Source organism: Triturus cristatus, chromosome 3_1 (genome assembly GCF_964204655.1).
Source record: "Triturus cristatus chromosome 3_1, aTriCri1.1, whole genome shotgun sequence".
Taxonomy (NCBI): domain Eukaryota; kingdom Metazoa; phylum Chordata; class Amphibia; order Caudata; family Salamandridae; genus Triturus; species Triturus cristatus.
The window spans coordinates 1,101,124,858-1,101,139,548 of record NC_140583.1 but is presented as its reverse complement, the minus strand read 5'-3'; positions in this window follow the sequence as shown (position 1 = coordinate 1,101,139,548).

Sequence of the window (14,691 nt, the reverse complement as noted above, 5' to 3'; positions counted from 1 at the left end):
TGTGCGAACTACTTAAAATATGAACAAGTATGCAGCATAATCTCACTTTTATTCAGGAAGAAGAGGACGTTTGTGACTGTGACTCCGGGTTCACTTGGCAGAAACACCCCCTGACCCTCCACCCCCATCGCAAAATGTAATGCCCGTGAAAAGGGTAGGTGGACGCAGTGTTATATAGAACATAGTCCTGAGAGCACGATTGAAAATGAAAACTAGATGTAGTATATGGTATAAACTATGCACCAAAAAGTGTGATATAAGATGAACCGGGGCGTGAAATATAATATGCAATACATTGTGCGCAATGACAGATTCATTGGAGAGCGCGAGATAGCACAGGCACTAGCGCGTGCTATGCGATATGCGCCTTGGAGTGTAATATGCACAGGGCAGTGCTGTGTAACATAACTAGTCTCTAAAGTTGTAATATAAAATATGTGCTGGGGAGTGTAACGTTGCATATGCACTGTGACAAAGATATGGATCCCAGATTGTAATATGTATGGCATAGCGCTGTGCGTTATAACATACACATCGAGGAAGGCACGTTAGATGGGGCAATATAACCCGTGCGAAGGCAAGTGTGGCATGACATATTCACGGGGTGGTGTTACAGTGCACATGGGCTAGAGAGTGTCATAGCATATGCACTAGCTTTTGGAATACAACACAGAGGTGTGAAGCAATCGGTGGGCACTGGTGGGTGTAACACAGCATTGGGCTCAGCCAGGAGCACGCTATGACTCTCAAGTGAGGTTCGTCTCCTTTCCAGAGAGAAAAATAAAAAGTATTACACATCCGGCGGTGGATGTGTTTTTTATTAACTGTGAGGGGGGTTTCTTGCATAGTTTGGTCGAATTTTTGTTGAATCCCATTTGAATGGCTTGGTGTGCGTGTATATTAAATGTGCCTGTCAATAGCTACCCATGATTGTATAAATAAAAGACAAGGGTGTCAACTTGGAGAGTACCCACCAGCGGGGGCGCCGGGACTAGGCACGGTAGGGCGTCAGACACGTCAGAGCTTCACTAGCGGTGTAAATACATTCCATGTGGATTAATTCTATGCATAGTCGCCTTTAAATGAATATCACGCAAATCGTCATGGTGATAGGTACATACGGTTTGTCCAGCATGTCCTAGGTGTTTCTATAAATATATATATTTTTAAAATAATTAAAAAAAAGGTCGGCCCCGGGGGATGGGGTCCCCGGAGCCATAGGTGGCCTGAGGAGGGGGGCAACGCAGCCCCCTCCTAAAGATTTTTTTTTTTTAAAAAGGCCATGACACGGGGGTTGGGGTCCCCGGTGCCGATTAAGGCCTTGGGAGGGCCAAATTTATTTTTTTCAACAAAAACAATTAGGGTGCAGGCCCTGGGGGGTGGGGTCCCCAGGGCCAGTAAATTAGAAAAAGAAGGGGGGCCACACAGTCCTCCTTCTTAAAAAAATAAAATAAATAAAAGACTGGCATCGCGCTGAGGCCACGCCCCCTCCTTGCAGCACTCTGCAAATGCACCCCCTGGGCAGTTGTAAGTTGGGGAATTAATTCCCCTTCAATACTGAGGGTCCCTGAGGGCCAACTAGCCCAACAGGTATCTCCAGTGTGCGCCAGGGAGCTGCATTGCAGACAGGTGTTCTGAGGCCACGCCCCTATTTACACCTCTATGCAACGCAGCTCTGTGGCGCTTACTGGAGGTACCTAGTGGGCTAGTTTGACCCTAGGGACCCTTAGCATTCAAGGAGACTTAATCTCTCAACTTAGAATGGCCACAGGGCGCGTTTACACAGTGGTGAAGGGAGGGGACGGGGCCTGAGGTGACGTGTGCAAACACGCCCTGTGGCGCGTTTTAAGTTGGGGAAATAATTCCCTTTCAATCCTGAGGGACCCTGGGGGCCAACTAGCCCACCAGGTGCTTCCAGTAAGCGCCACTGAGCTGCGTTGCAGAGAGGTGGTCCAGGCCGTGCCACTTTTTACACCTCTCTGCAACGCAGCTCTGTGGCGCATACTGGAGGTACCTAGTGGGCTAGTTTGACCCTAGGGACCCTTAGGATTCAAGGGGACTTAATCTCTCAACTTAGAACAGCCACAGGGCGCGTTTACACAGTGGTGAAGGGAGGGGACGGGGCCTGAGGTGACGTGTGCAAACACGCCCTGTGGCGCGTTTTAAGTTGGGGAAATAATTTCCTTTCAATCCTGAGGGACCCTGGGGGCCAACTAGCCCACCAGGTGCTTCCAGTAAGTGCCACTGCTCTGCGTTGCAGAGAGGTGGTGCAGGCCGTGCCCCTTTTTACACCTCTCTGCAATGGCGCTTACTGGACGTACCTAGTGGGCTATTTTGCCCCTAGGGTTCCTCAGGATTCAAGGGGACTTAATCTCCCAACTTAAAAAACGGCCACAGGGCATGTTTACACAGTGGGGAAGGAAGGGGACGGGGCCTGAGGTGACGTGTGCAAACACGCCCTATAGCGCGTTTTAAGTTGGGGAAATAATTCCCCTTCACTCCTGAGGGCCCCTGGGGGCTAACTAGCCCACCAGGTGCTTCCAGTAAGCGCCAATGAGCTGCGTTGCAGAGAGGTGGTCCAGGCCGTGCCACTTTTTACACCTCTCTGCAACGCAGCTCTGTGGTGCATACTGGAGGTACCTAGTGGGCTAGTTGGACCCTAGGGACCCTCAGGATTCAAATGAACTTAATCTCCCAACTAAAAACGGCCACAGGGCGTGTTTACACAGTGGTGAAGGGAGGGGACGGGGCCTGAGTTAACATGTGCAAACAAGCCCTGTGGCGCGTTTTAAGTTGGGGAAATAATTCCCCTTCAATCCTGAGGCCCCTGGGGGCTAACTAGCCCACCAGGCGCTTCCAGTAAGCGCCACTGAGCTGCGTTGCAGAGAGGTGGTCCAGGCCGTGCCACTTTTTACACCTCTCTGCAACGCAGCTCTGTGGCGCATACTGGAGGTACCTAGTGGGCTAGTTGGACCCTAGGGACCCTCAGGATTCAAATGAACTTAATCTCCCAACTAAAAACGGCCACAGGGCGTGTTTACACAGTGGTGAAGGGAGGGGACGGGGCCTGATTTAAAGTGTGCAAACAAGCCCTGTGGCGCATTTTAAGTTGGGGAAATAATTCCCCTTCAATCCTGAGGGACCCTGGGGGCCAACTAGCCCACCAGGTGCTTCCAGTAAGCACCATTCCGCTGCGTTGCAGAGAGGTGGTCTAGGCCATGCCCCTTTTTACAACTCTCTGCAACGCAGCTCTGTGGCGCTTACTGGAGGTACCTAGTGGTCTAGTTGGACCCTAGGGACCCTCAGGATTCAAGGGGACTTAATCTCCCAATTTAAAACGGCCACAGGGCGTGTTTACACAGTGGGGAAGTGAGAGGACGGGGCCTGAGGTGACGTGTACAAACACGCCCTGTGGCGCGTTTTAAGAGGTAGTTTTAATCCCCTGCCCTATTATATACTAGGGGCTTACAGAGGAGGTCATGCTGATCACAGGGGGACCCCAACGCATAGTGTTCCGTAGTGTATGTAGGTGTTTTCACTGTATTCTGAGTGTCTTTTAACATAGCACTGGCTCTAGGACTGGTTAGTCAGACTCAGTTACCACCAGTATCCGTCTGAAAAAGTTGAGGGTACAGGATGATTTTGCAACAAGGCTTCTTTCTGCTCTTCTGTTTGTTCTTTCTGCACGTTATCCTTCTTCCTGCACTTTTCTTCTTCTTTGAGGACTTCTGTTGCTTCTTTCTGCATTTCTTTTTTTTCTTTCTGTGCGTTTTTTCTTCTTTCTTCACATGTCCTATCTCTGTAGGCATAGTTAGAAATTAGCATTTAAAAAACCTTTGAAATTCACTGAAAAAAACATAGGTTTCAGGCACGTTATAGTTAGGAATTAGCATTTAGAAAACCTTAGAAATTCACTGAAAAAAACAAAGGTTTCAGGGGCGTTATAGTTAGCTGGACTTTTCACTCGTACAAAACCATTGAAATTCCCCCGTTATACTTAGTTCAGCTAACTATAACTCGCGCGCCCGCAATGCACTGCTGATGACGTCACATATTACATCACTCATGACATGGTCAGTGACATCACTCATGACATCACTGATGACATCATCCTTGTGATAGAGTGGCAGACCTCCTCTTCCCCTAATATAACCTTTGATACACACATTTAAAAATAGAAACTACAATGTTCAAAACAATGGACATACCAATACCAGTTACAACAACCTATTCAGTAATTCTAAGATCCACATACACATCCACTCATTCACCAACAGTCCTATACAGTCACTCATGCATGTACTCACTCATCATATGTACTCACACACCTATACATCCTGTTACACAATGCCACTCATCCATAGAGTTACTCACACACATAGTCACTCATGCTAATAAAGAATCAAACATCCATTTACTTGCATATACAGTTATACACACACCACCACACTTACTTCTACAGAAACTTACACATACTTAGTCTTTTAAACAATCACTTATAGAAATACATACTTATTCATACAGGAACTCTTTCAATCTCTCACTCTCACATATACTCACTTATATACACCAATAGTCACATACACTAGTTTAAAACATATGTAGTTACTCATAAAGACACTATTGAGACAGTCTATTACTCACTAACACACCCATGCACACACTCATCCACCCATACAGTCCTGCACACATGCTGTCTTCAACACATACAAACAGTGAGTCACTCATTCATGCACCTATGCACTACGTAATACCCCCCACCGAACCATACAGACACTCAGACACTCATACTGATACTCAAAAAACTAACTAATAACCTATATAGACACTCATGTAGCTACTCACCAACCCATGCAGCCACTTATACACAAAGTGAGAGACTGATACAGATATTTTCACATTTAAACATTACTCACTAAGCCATGTATTCACTAAGATACACTTAACCAGTCAGTTATACAATCAATTTTTCAAAAACAAATCATCCATTTAGACACTTATATACCCATTTATTCTTTCATCGACCTTGAGATATACATATATAAAACATATGTAATTTTCAGAAAAACACACATTCACTGGATGATGTCATCAGTGATGTCATTTGAGATGTCATCAGTGATGTCATGAGTGATGTCACTGACCATGTCATGAGTGATGTAATATGTGACGTCATCAGCAGTGCATTGCGGGCGCGCGAGTTATAGTTAGCTGAACTAACTATAACAGGGGAATTTCAATAGTTTTGTACGAGTGAAAAGTCCAGCTAACTATAACGCCCCTGAAACCTATGTTTTTTTCAGTGAATATATATATGTATATATATATGTATATATATATATAAACACAATTGTCAGTACACATAATGTATATATGAACACGTTATCGACAGGATCATACCCCAATTCACTCGGCCGCTGATAGTAGCGAGTTGCCACATCGAGAATAATTCTCTATTGGGGCTATGTTTACCAGTTCAGTTATATCAAAATGAACATTGATTTTAAGGGGGGGGATTTTTAACCTGTGAGGTTCAATATATAATATCATCTGGATCCTATACATTTCAATTTTCTTTTTTGATAATTATGGCCGAGTGAATTGGGGTATGATCCTGTCGATAACGTGTTCATATATACATTATGTGTACTGACAATTGTGTTTATGACAGTGAATAGTCAACACGAATGTTACACCAATTTATAGTCATGGTTAGCAGAAATGTAAAAACTACCAGGACCAGAAGTCTTTGTGAACAGGAAAGCCTGATGATTGACATCATGGATCACATGACTTAGCATCACACTGTTTTTATTGGTGGATTTGAATTAGGCATATTGACCGTGACCAAGCTATCGGCGGATAGCGAAACGCGTTGGTTTGTCCCTCTAAGGATTGTAATGCTGTAAGCTGAATAAAGAATATTGAGGATATTGATTCCAGAGACTGGGAGTGCGTGCCAATTATTTCCTTTGGAGATATATGTTGAATTTGTATCGGCGTGGCTCTGCCGAGGTTCCGCACCGGAAAATAGAAGCGCCAAGGGTCGACAACACGGAGCCAAGTTGTGGTTATATGAACATTTGCCGGACCCGGTGACCGCCAGTTGGGAAACTCTGTGTGAAAGTCGAGCGGAAACTGAAGAAACCGCGACAGCGAAGGACGGCGAACCAACATCGGAGGGTGGAGGTAAGCCTCTGTGCTGTATGTGGCTAACAGTTTTTTACGAACTCACAATTTACTCTGGGACTAACAATAGTCCACATAACTGGTTTATCCCCGTCTCAATGAAAGAAGACTGCATTGGTAACAGTACCGCAATATAATTCAGTGAATGAGTGTAGCGGGGAAACCTAACGCAATAGCAGTATTTCTTATCTGACGGACAACTCTGACAATCCTCAAACTAATTTACCACCGTTGTTTGCGAAAGACAAATTACATACGGTGGAACAGCTATAAAACCACCAACAGCTTCGATTTCCTCGAGGGATTTGTTTAAATGGATAAACGTGATGCTAAACGCAATGAGCACCTGGCTTCTTTCTTTGACCAGGAGGCATCACCAAGGGACACCAATTTGAAAGAACGAAACTCAGAACCAAAAAAGACAGACGTTCGTAGTAAGCTCAAATTATGGGAAAAGTTGAGCAAGAAGGAAATCAATAAGTGGTGGGAAGTGACGACATTGAACAAGTACCTAGAGGTGCGAAGGGTCCCGAGGGGACTCCGCATTTCCCTCATGCCTAGTCAACAAGATGCCAGCAATGAGTTATTACAAGAATGGGGAGATTTTCTACTAAACTCATCTCTAGGTTTGATAGCAATCTTGGTAAAACATATTGAAATATCGCTCACAAAACTTAAGGAAGAGCTATCGATCTTGGAACAAGAATTGTCCACAATGGAAATGAACGCTGAAATGGTCAAACTTAAGGAGGACCTGGAGAAATATGTTGACAAACATGAGGAAGTAATCAAATCTAGGAAACAGTCGAAATTCCAGAGAGATAAAGAGGACTATGCACAGGGACGCATCTTCACATATGCCAGAAAATTTGATATCTTCAAAAATCAGCGCCTAGGCGATATGGGAGCACAAAGCTCTGCAAGTCTAACATCTTTAACATCGACGGGACCAAGTGATGTGGACATCGACTCAAGTGAGGAACAGTCAACAAGGAATTTTTTAGGGGATATGAGACTGGTCTTACAACAGAGGTTCTGGGAACAGAACCAACATCAATTTCAGGGTGCAAGAGGAGGAGGCAGAGGAAGAAAATGGGTGCAGCGGACACCAACATCGGAAACAAGAAAACAACAAGGAGAGGCAAAAGAAAAAAGTGTTTCCGAGGAAACAGGAACAAAAACCAGGAGCATGAGACAGAAGACCTCGAAATAGACTGGATGGATGTAACGGCTGATAAGGAAGAGTTGGAGATAATGAACTTATCAAACCACGTCCTAACAAATGACACTGTATCCCTGCTAAAACATGGCATTAATTTCTGCCCCATACAATCAATGGACCTTGCACAGACCAGAATTGACCTGTATAAATATGTAAGAAAGATCAAATTGGCTAAAGTTTTCAAGGAAAACCAAGAGATGTCTAAATTCTCTGAGAAACAAAATCAAAAAAGAAGAGAATTGAATACCAACGAATCACTCTTGAAAACCACAGATATGCCGGCACTCTTGACTCTAGTCAATTTGGATGTGATGGAGGAATCAAATATGATGGACGAATCCTTAGCATGCCCACAATTGGGCGCTGGCCTCAGTGGGAAAAAACCTTCATCACGGTTCTACCCACAATTACCACCAGGCAACAAAATCGACATTTTTCATGAAGCGGTGGTCCAGGAAATCTACAACATCAAAGGAGCCAAGTATAAGGATAACTTGAAGAAAGAAGAACGAATTGCCCTAAAAACATTGATGGAGGATAAAACGATCATCATAAAAATGGCCGATAAGGGTGGAAATATTGTCGTTCAGAACATTGAAGACTACGTAATGGAAGCACACCACCAATTGAACAACAGGGAATATTACACAAAATTAGATAGAAATCCAACGAAAATCTTCAAAGAGAATTTGGACAAAAAAATCCTCCAATGGCAAGAACAAAATCTAATTGATGAGGATGAGAAAAGATTTCTAATCACGGAACATCCAACCACTGCGACAATATATTTCCTACCTAAGGTGCATAAGAACCCTCAGAAGCCACCGGGTCGACCGATAGTTTCAGCCAAAGGATCACTATTGGAACCCGTAGCCAGTTATATCGACCACTTCCTGATGCCCTTTGTACTCAATCTCAACTCTTATATCCAGGACACAACAGATCTCTTGAAACACCTGCAGGAACTACCCTGGCAAGCTTCGTATATGCTAATCACGATGAATGTGACATCCCTCTATACGAACATTGATAACGACATTGGCCTAACTGCATGTGCACACTTCTTAAAAGAAAGAGATATCAAATTGAAATATCACAACCAGATGTTGATCGACATGATCCAGATGTGTTTAAATCAAAACGTGTTTCTCTTTGGAGATGAAATCTACCTCCAAATTAAGGGATGTGCGATGGGTTTCTCTTTTAGCCCGGGATATGCATGTCTCACCATGGGGTGGTGGGAGCAACAGATGGCATGGCATCCGAACAACGACAAACATGTGGAGAAAGTTATGAAGTGGTTGAGGTACATTGACGACTTGCTGATAGTGTGGGATGGAACAGCACTAGAATTTGAGGAATACTTTGAAATCTTAAACTCCACAGATGCGAATATCAAATTCACATATAACATCAGTAACAGCAGAGTTGTCTTTCTGGACACGGAAATCTATGTTGTCAACAACAAACTTGAAACCACACTACACAGAAAAGAAACATCTACCAACTCAACCCTTCATGCAGACAGCTTCCACCAACCATCAGTAAAGGATAACATCCCATATGGAGAATTTTTAAGGCTACGCCGCATCTGCTCAGAACAACATGAGTGGGAACAACATAGCAAAGACTCGGCAATAAGATTCAAACACCGAGGATACAAGAAAGGAATTATCAAAAGATGCTGGAAACGTGCCAATGCAAAAAAGAGACTGACCATCATTAACTCCAAAAATCAAGGTGATAACACAGAGATAAATCAACCAACACCAATTAGACTCATTTTGGATCATTCAAAGGAAGTGAAACAAATAAGTGATATCCTACGTAAAAATTGGAAGCTCCTACAATTGGACCCAGTTGTAGGTGAACTCGTAGGTAAACATCCAAACATCACTTTTCGTCGTGCAAAAAATCTACGCGACAAACTAGTGCACAGTCATTATCAGGACAGCAAGAAAAAGAAAGGAACACAATGGCTGACAACTAAAGGCTTCAAAAAGTGCCACTCGTGCAAAGTCTGCCAAATAGCCAAGAATGTAACAGAGGTTTCACTACAAAATGGAAACAAGAAGTGGCAAATAAAAGATCTTATTACTTGTAAAAGCCAGTTCGTGGTATATGTCATCGAATGCCCGTGCCCACTCAAGTACATTGGCAGCACTAAGTGTGAGCTAAAAAAATGAATTTTGGAACATGTAAGAGCCACGGTGAACAAAGACAGGAGTAATGCTGTTGCCAAGCATATGGAAAGCCACCATGGGAGTGACTGGAAATTACTTTGTTTCTATGCCCTGGAGACGATCCCTATGCATGACAGAGGTGGAGACCGTGAGAAAAATTTGAGACGTCGAGAATCACGTCAGATTCTGAATTTCAGGACCTACACCCCTTGGGGGTTAAATCAAAGTGAAAAGTTATATATTCATTTATGATGTATATAAACTTGGGAGGGTGTTTTTTGGTGATGCTCTTGGTTTTGAGAATAAGCATCAAGAGGCCCACACTATGATGTCAATCACAATGGAATACATGTGATATGTATGATCACCTAGTAACCTAACCCCTCTGTGTTTTGGTTACCATGACTAAATGAAATATTATTATTTTTTTGTAGACAGTTGATTAGTTACAGGAGTGATGACAGCCCACTGGCGGGCATATAATTATCAAAAAAGAAAATTGAAATGTATAGGATCCAGATGATATTATATATTGAACCTCACAGGTTAAAAATCCCCCCCCTTAAAATCAATGTTCATTTTGATATAACTGAACTGGTAAACATAGCCCCAATAGAGAATTATTCTCGATGTGGCAACTCGCTACTATCAGCGGCCGAGTGAATTGGGGTATGATCCTGTCGATAACGTGTTCATATATACATTATGTGTACTGACAATTGTGTTTATGATAGTGAATAGTCAACACAAATGTTACACCAATTTATAGTCATGGTTAGCAGAAATGTAAAAACTACCAGGACCAGAAGTCTTTGTGAACAGGAAAGCCTGATGATTGACATCATGGATCACATGACTTAGCATCACACTGTTTTTATTGGTGGATTTGAATTAGGCATATTGACCGTGACCACGCTATCGGCGGATAGCGAAACGCGTTGGTTTGTCCCTCTAAGGATTGTAATGCTGTAAGCTGAATAAAGAATATTGAGGATATTGATTCCAGAGACTGGGAGTGCGTGCCAATTATTTCCTTTGGTGATATATGAGTATGAGTTTCCCGAGCTCAGAAAACAAGAAGAGTGGTTAAAATCCCGGCCGGGGTTCAAGCGCTGCTCCACATGTAGAGCATGCAAATTTGGCAAAAACACCAACCAATATTGCACACCATTCAGCCCAGATCCATTTGATATACGTGGATCCTTCACTTGCAAAACCGAATTCGCTGTCTATGTACTAATTTGTACCTGTGATCTTAGATATGTCGGGAGCACCCGGCAACCAGTACATGTTAGGATTCTTCAGCATTTACGTGCCATTGTAAACAATGATGCATCATATCCGGTGGCGAGGCATTTCAAGGCTTGTCACAATAACAATTTGCAATGCCTTAACTATTTTGTAATTGCCTCAGTCCCTAAAACCAAGAGAGGGGGTGACCGTGATAAAATGCTTAGAAGATTAGAATCTGAATTTATTTTAAAACTAGACAGCAGATTCCCTAATGGGCTTAATACAACTGAGGATCTACATGTATTTCTTTAACTTCGCATTATGTATTGTATATGGTGAGATTCCTATGGAGTGTATTGCCCTGCCTGCTTCCACGCATATATATTATGAATTTCCTTTTCTGATCCCATTTTTTCTTTATATTCACATTTTTACTTTTCCTAGTATGTTTATTTACATGATTTAGGAATATATAAATGTGTTTTTTTCACTTCATTTATTAGACATAGACTCTTTGATATGTCTGTTTAGACCATACAATTAACAATGGTGAGTTCACATACAATGCTTTATAACATTTTGTATATCTCAACTTTCAGGCGTTTTTCCAGCACAATATAATCATTATCTTAGCATGCTAACTGCATTATATGCGTTCAGACATTTTTTGCTTCTTCATCTCCATGGTTTGGTACTTATCCCAAAAATATATTGAATTATTGACAATCTTGCATTATTTGCACAATTTTTTGTGTTTACATTATTGCGTAATTTGCACATTATTTGTATATATAATGAATTTTGATCTAAAATATTTGCACTTTATTGCGTTATTTGCACGGTCAATTAAGATTGGATATTATTGTATCGCTAACTATGAAGTTTGATGTATTTTATACCAAATAATGATGTGTATTCATATATGTTTTCCATAATTATCATGTTAGAACATATATACTATTTGCGCCTGAGTGTTTTTGGATTTTATCCTGTTATTCAATTGCACAGAATGTTTAATGTGGTCTAAAATGAATTGTTTGGAAAACAGACTTTTCAAGTTTGAGTAATGTGTCTTCACTTTCTAAATGTCACATGGTGTAAAAAAATGGTGAAAAAAATGCAGCCAATTGAAAGCCTTGATGTATAAAATGGGCTCATTGTATTTAACTGATTGTCTGTGAGCAAGGGCGGATGCCCGAAACGCGTCAGATATTTGTGAAGACTCGGCTTTAAAATAAATTAACAACTTTTGTGCCTGACTTTGGATCTGCGTGGTTTCTGCTTTCCGTGGACACGGATTCTTTTGAAACTGCAAGCATGGGATATATATATATATATATATATCAACTCCACCTCTTCAGAAAACCGGGACACTTCCTGCGTCGCTGCAATTACGGGTCCGAAGCAGCCCGATTAATACACCATTTTCACTAAGTACCAAAGTACTGTTGCACTCTCGTCAGGACACAATAACCGCTATGAGTCCATCTGTCAATGAAAGATCGTGTTTAATTCACAGCATAGAGCATCCGCCAGAAATTTACATATATATATATATATATATATCCAGAAACAATCGTTACCGCATTTTCACAAGAACGATGCCATGGCCACAAAACTTCGTCTCAGCGTGCTTTTATTTCAACGGTCTTGTCACTCTACGCGTTTCGGAGAACACCTCCTTGTTCACGAGTAAGAGCGTTGTGTAAGACAACTTCATTTAACATAGTCATGTGACACCCAAATAATAAACAGTGAAAACAGATTCTCCGTATACATGGGTTTCTCAGAGCTAGGAAAACAGACGTTTCAAAACATAAATGTGCAACAGTTGCAAGTGCAAACAAGGGGGAGCTTGTCAAGGTGCTCAGATTGTTCGTATAATTTTAAAGCAACAGCATAAAAATGAATGCATCTCTGCCAATGGCCCTGTCTTTTTATAAGGGCGTAAGGAATTTAAACGTTTGCTCGAGCATTTCACATATGAGATATTCTCTCATAATTATAATTGCAAGACTCAGTGTAAATTATTTTAACATGAGCAATCAAGGAATAAGCATTTTAAACATTTTAAACTCAAAATGTCAGTTCTAGCCAAGTGGGCCAACAATTTTTTAAAGCAAATTCATCAGTAAAAAGTGCACCGAAAGTAAATATTTGAATCAAATCAGTGATAGCAAATCACGCCCCAGTGGGCATACACATCAAAATTATCTTGTATACGGTGCTACAAAAAGTTTCGAAAGAATATATGTGCTGGAATAGTCAAAAGACCGTGACTTCCTCACTCAGTAAATTTCTTCTCTTCCTCATTCGTATCCCCACTCAATGCACTTAACAAGAATCAATCAGGTCGTATCCCACTCTCTGTTTGAACCACATTAGAGACCTGTGAAACATAATCAAAATAAGGTGCAATTATTAAGAGAAATTTTTTGTTGTTGTTTACATTTGCCAAATTTCAAGTTAAAAGGAATGAGCGTTAAAAACAATTAAAAACAATTAATCGTCTGGTCTATTGACAGTGGAGTTCCATGTTGATCAGAATTGCAATACAGAACATAAATCTAATGACTAACCCAAATGAACTGATAACCCTTCATCCCCATTATGCCCTGCTGGTTGCATTGTATGATATTTTATAATCATTCTGGACTCAAGTCGTCTCAGTTCTAGAATTCTATTACCCCCTCTCTCTCTCACAGGGATATTGTCAAGAACACAGAAGGACAATTTAGAATTGTTCTGATTATGGCAGGCTGTGAAATGTCTGGCAATAGGATATTGCTTGTCGTTGTTTTTGATAGCCCTCAGATGTTCCAGTACACCTTTTTTTGCCTTGTGTATAGTACTCCCTATATAGTATTTGTCACAGGGACATCTGAGGGCATAAACGACATACTCAGTATTGCATGTGTAATGTCTCAAGATTTTAAAGGGTTTCATTTGGTGCGACAATCTGACTTCTTTACAGTTAGTGCTGTATTTACAGGCTTTACACTTCCCACAAGTGTAAAACCCCTGTATTGTGCTTGTTTTTACATTAGTAGTCATCAAAGTTCTACAAACACTATCTTTAAGGGACTTGGATTTGTGATAGGTGATTTGAGGATACTCTTCTATACATTTGACTAGATCTTTGTCAAGTTTCAAGATTTCCCAGTATTTTTTAAGTGCAGTTTTGACCTCAAAAGATCTAGTATGGAAAGTCGTAATAAATCATACGTTGGTGGTCTGTTCATTGGTTTGTGTTTCCTGTTCAGGTTTTATTATTGAATAGCTCATTTCTTTTTCGTTTATCAACTTCATTGCATGCCTCATTGATGCAAGTTTTGCTATAACCTCTTGTGTTAAAACGTTCACACATGACCAACTTTTCTTTTTCATACTCATTAGTTGTGCTGCAGTTACGTTTTGCCCTGAGGAGCTCTCCAAGAGGGATACTGTTGATCAAACTTCTCGGATGACAGCTATCAGCGTGTAGCAAACTATTTCCTGCAGTCACTTTTCTAAAGAGTACAGTGGAAAGTTTGTTATTCTCAATTTTGACATTAAGTTCCAAAGATTCAATACTTTCAGCATGGATATGACTAGTGAAAGTAAGGTTTAAAGAATTCTCATTGAGTGACTCAACAAACTTACTGGCTTCTTCAATGCTACCTCCCCAGACGCAAAAAATGTCGTCTATATATCTCATCCAGCTTTTTACATTGGTGTTAAACTGGTCCAGGTTGCTGACTACTTGCTCCTCCCACCAGCCCAGGTCAAACCTGCAAAGCTGGGGGCGAAGCAAGTACCCATAGCAGTCCCCAAGGTTTGACGATAAATTTGGCCATCAAAGAGAAAGAAATGTTGTGTCAAACA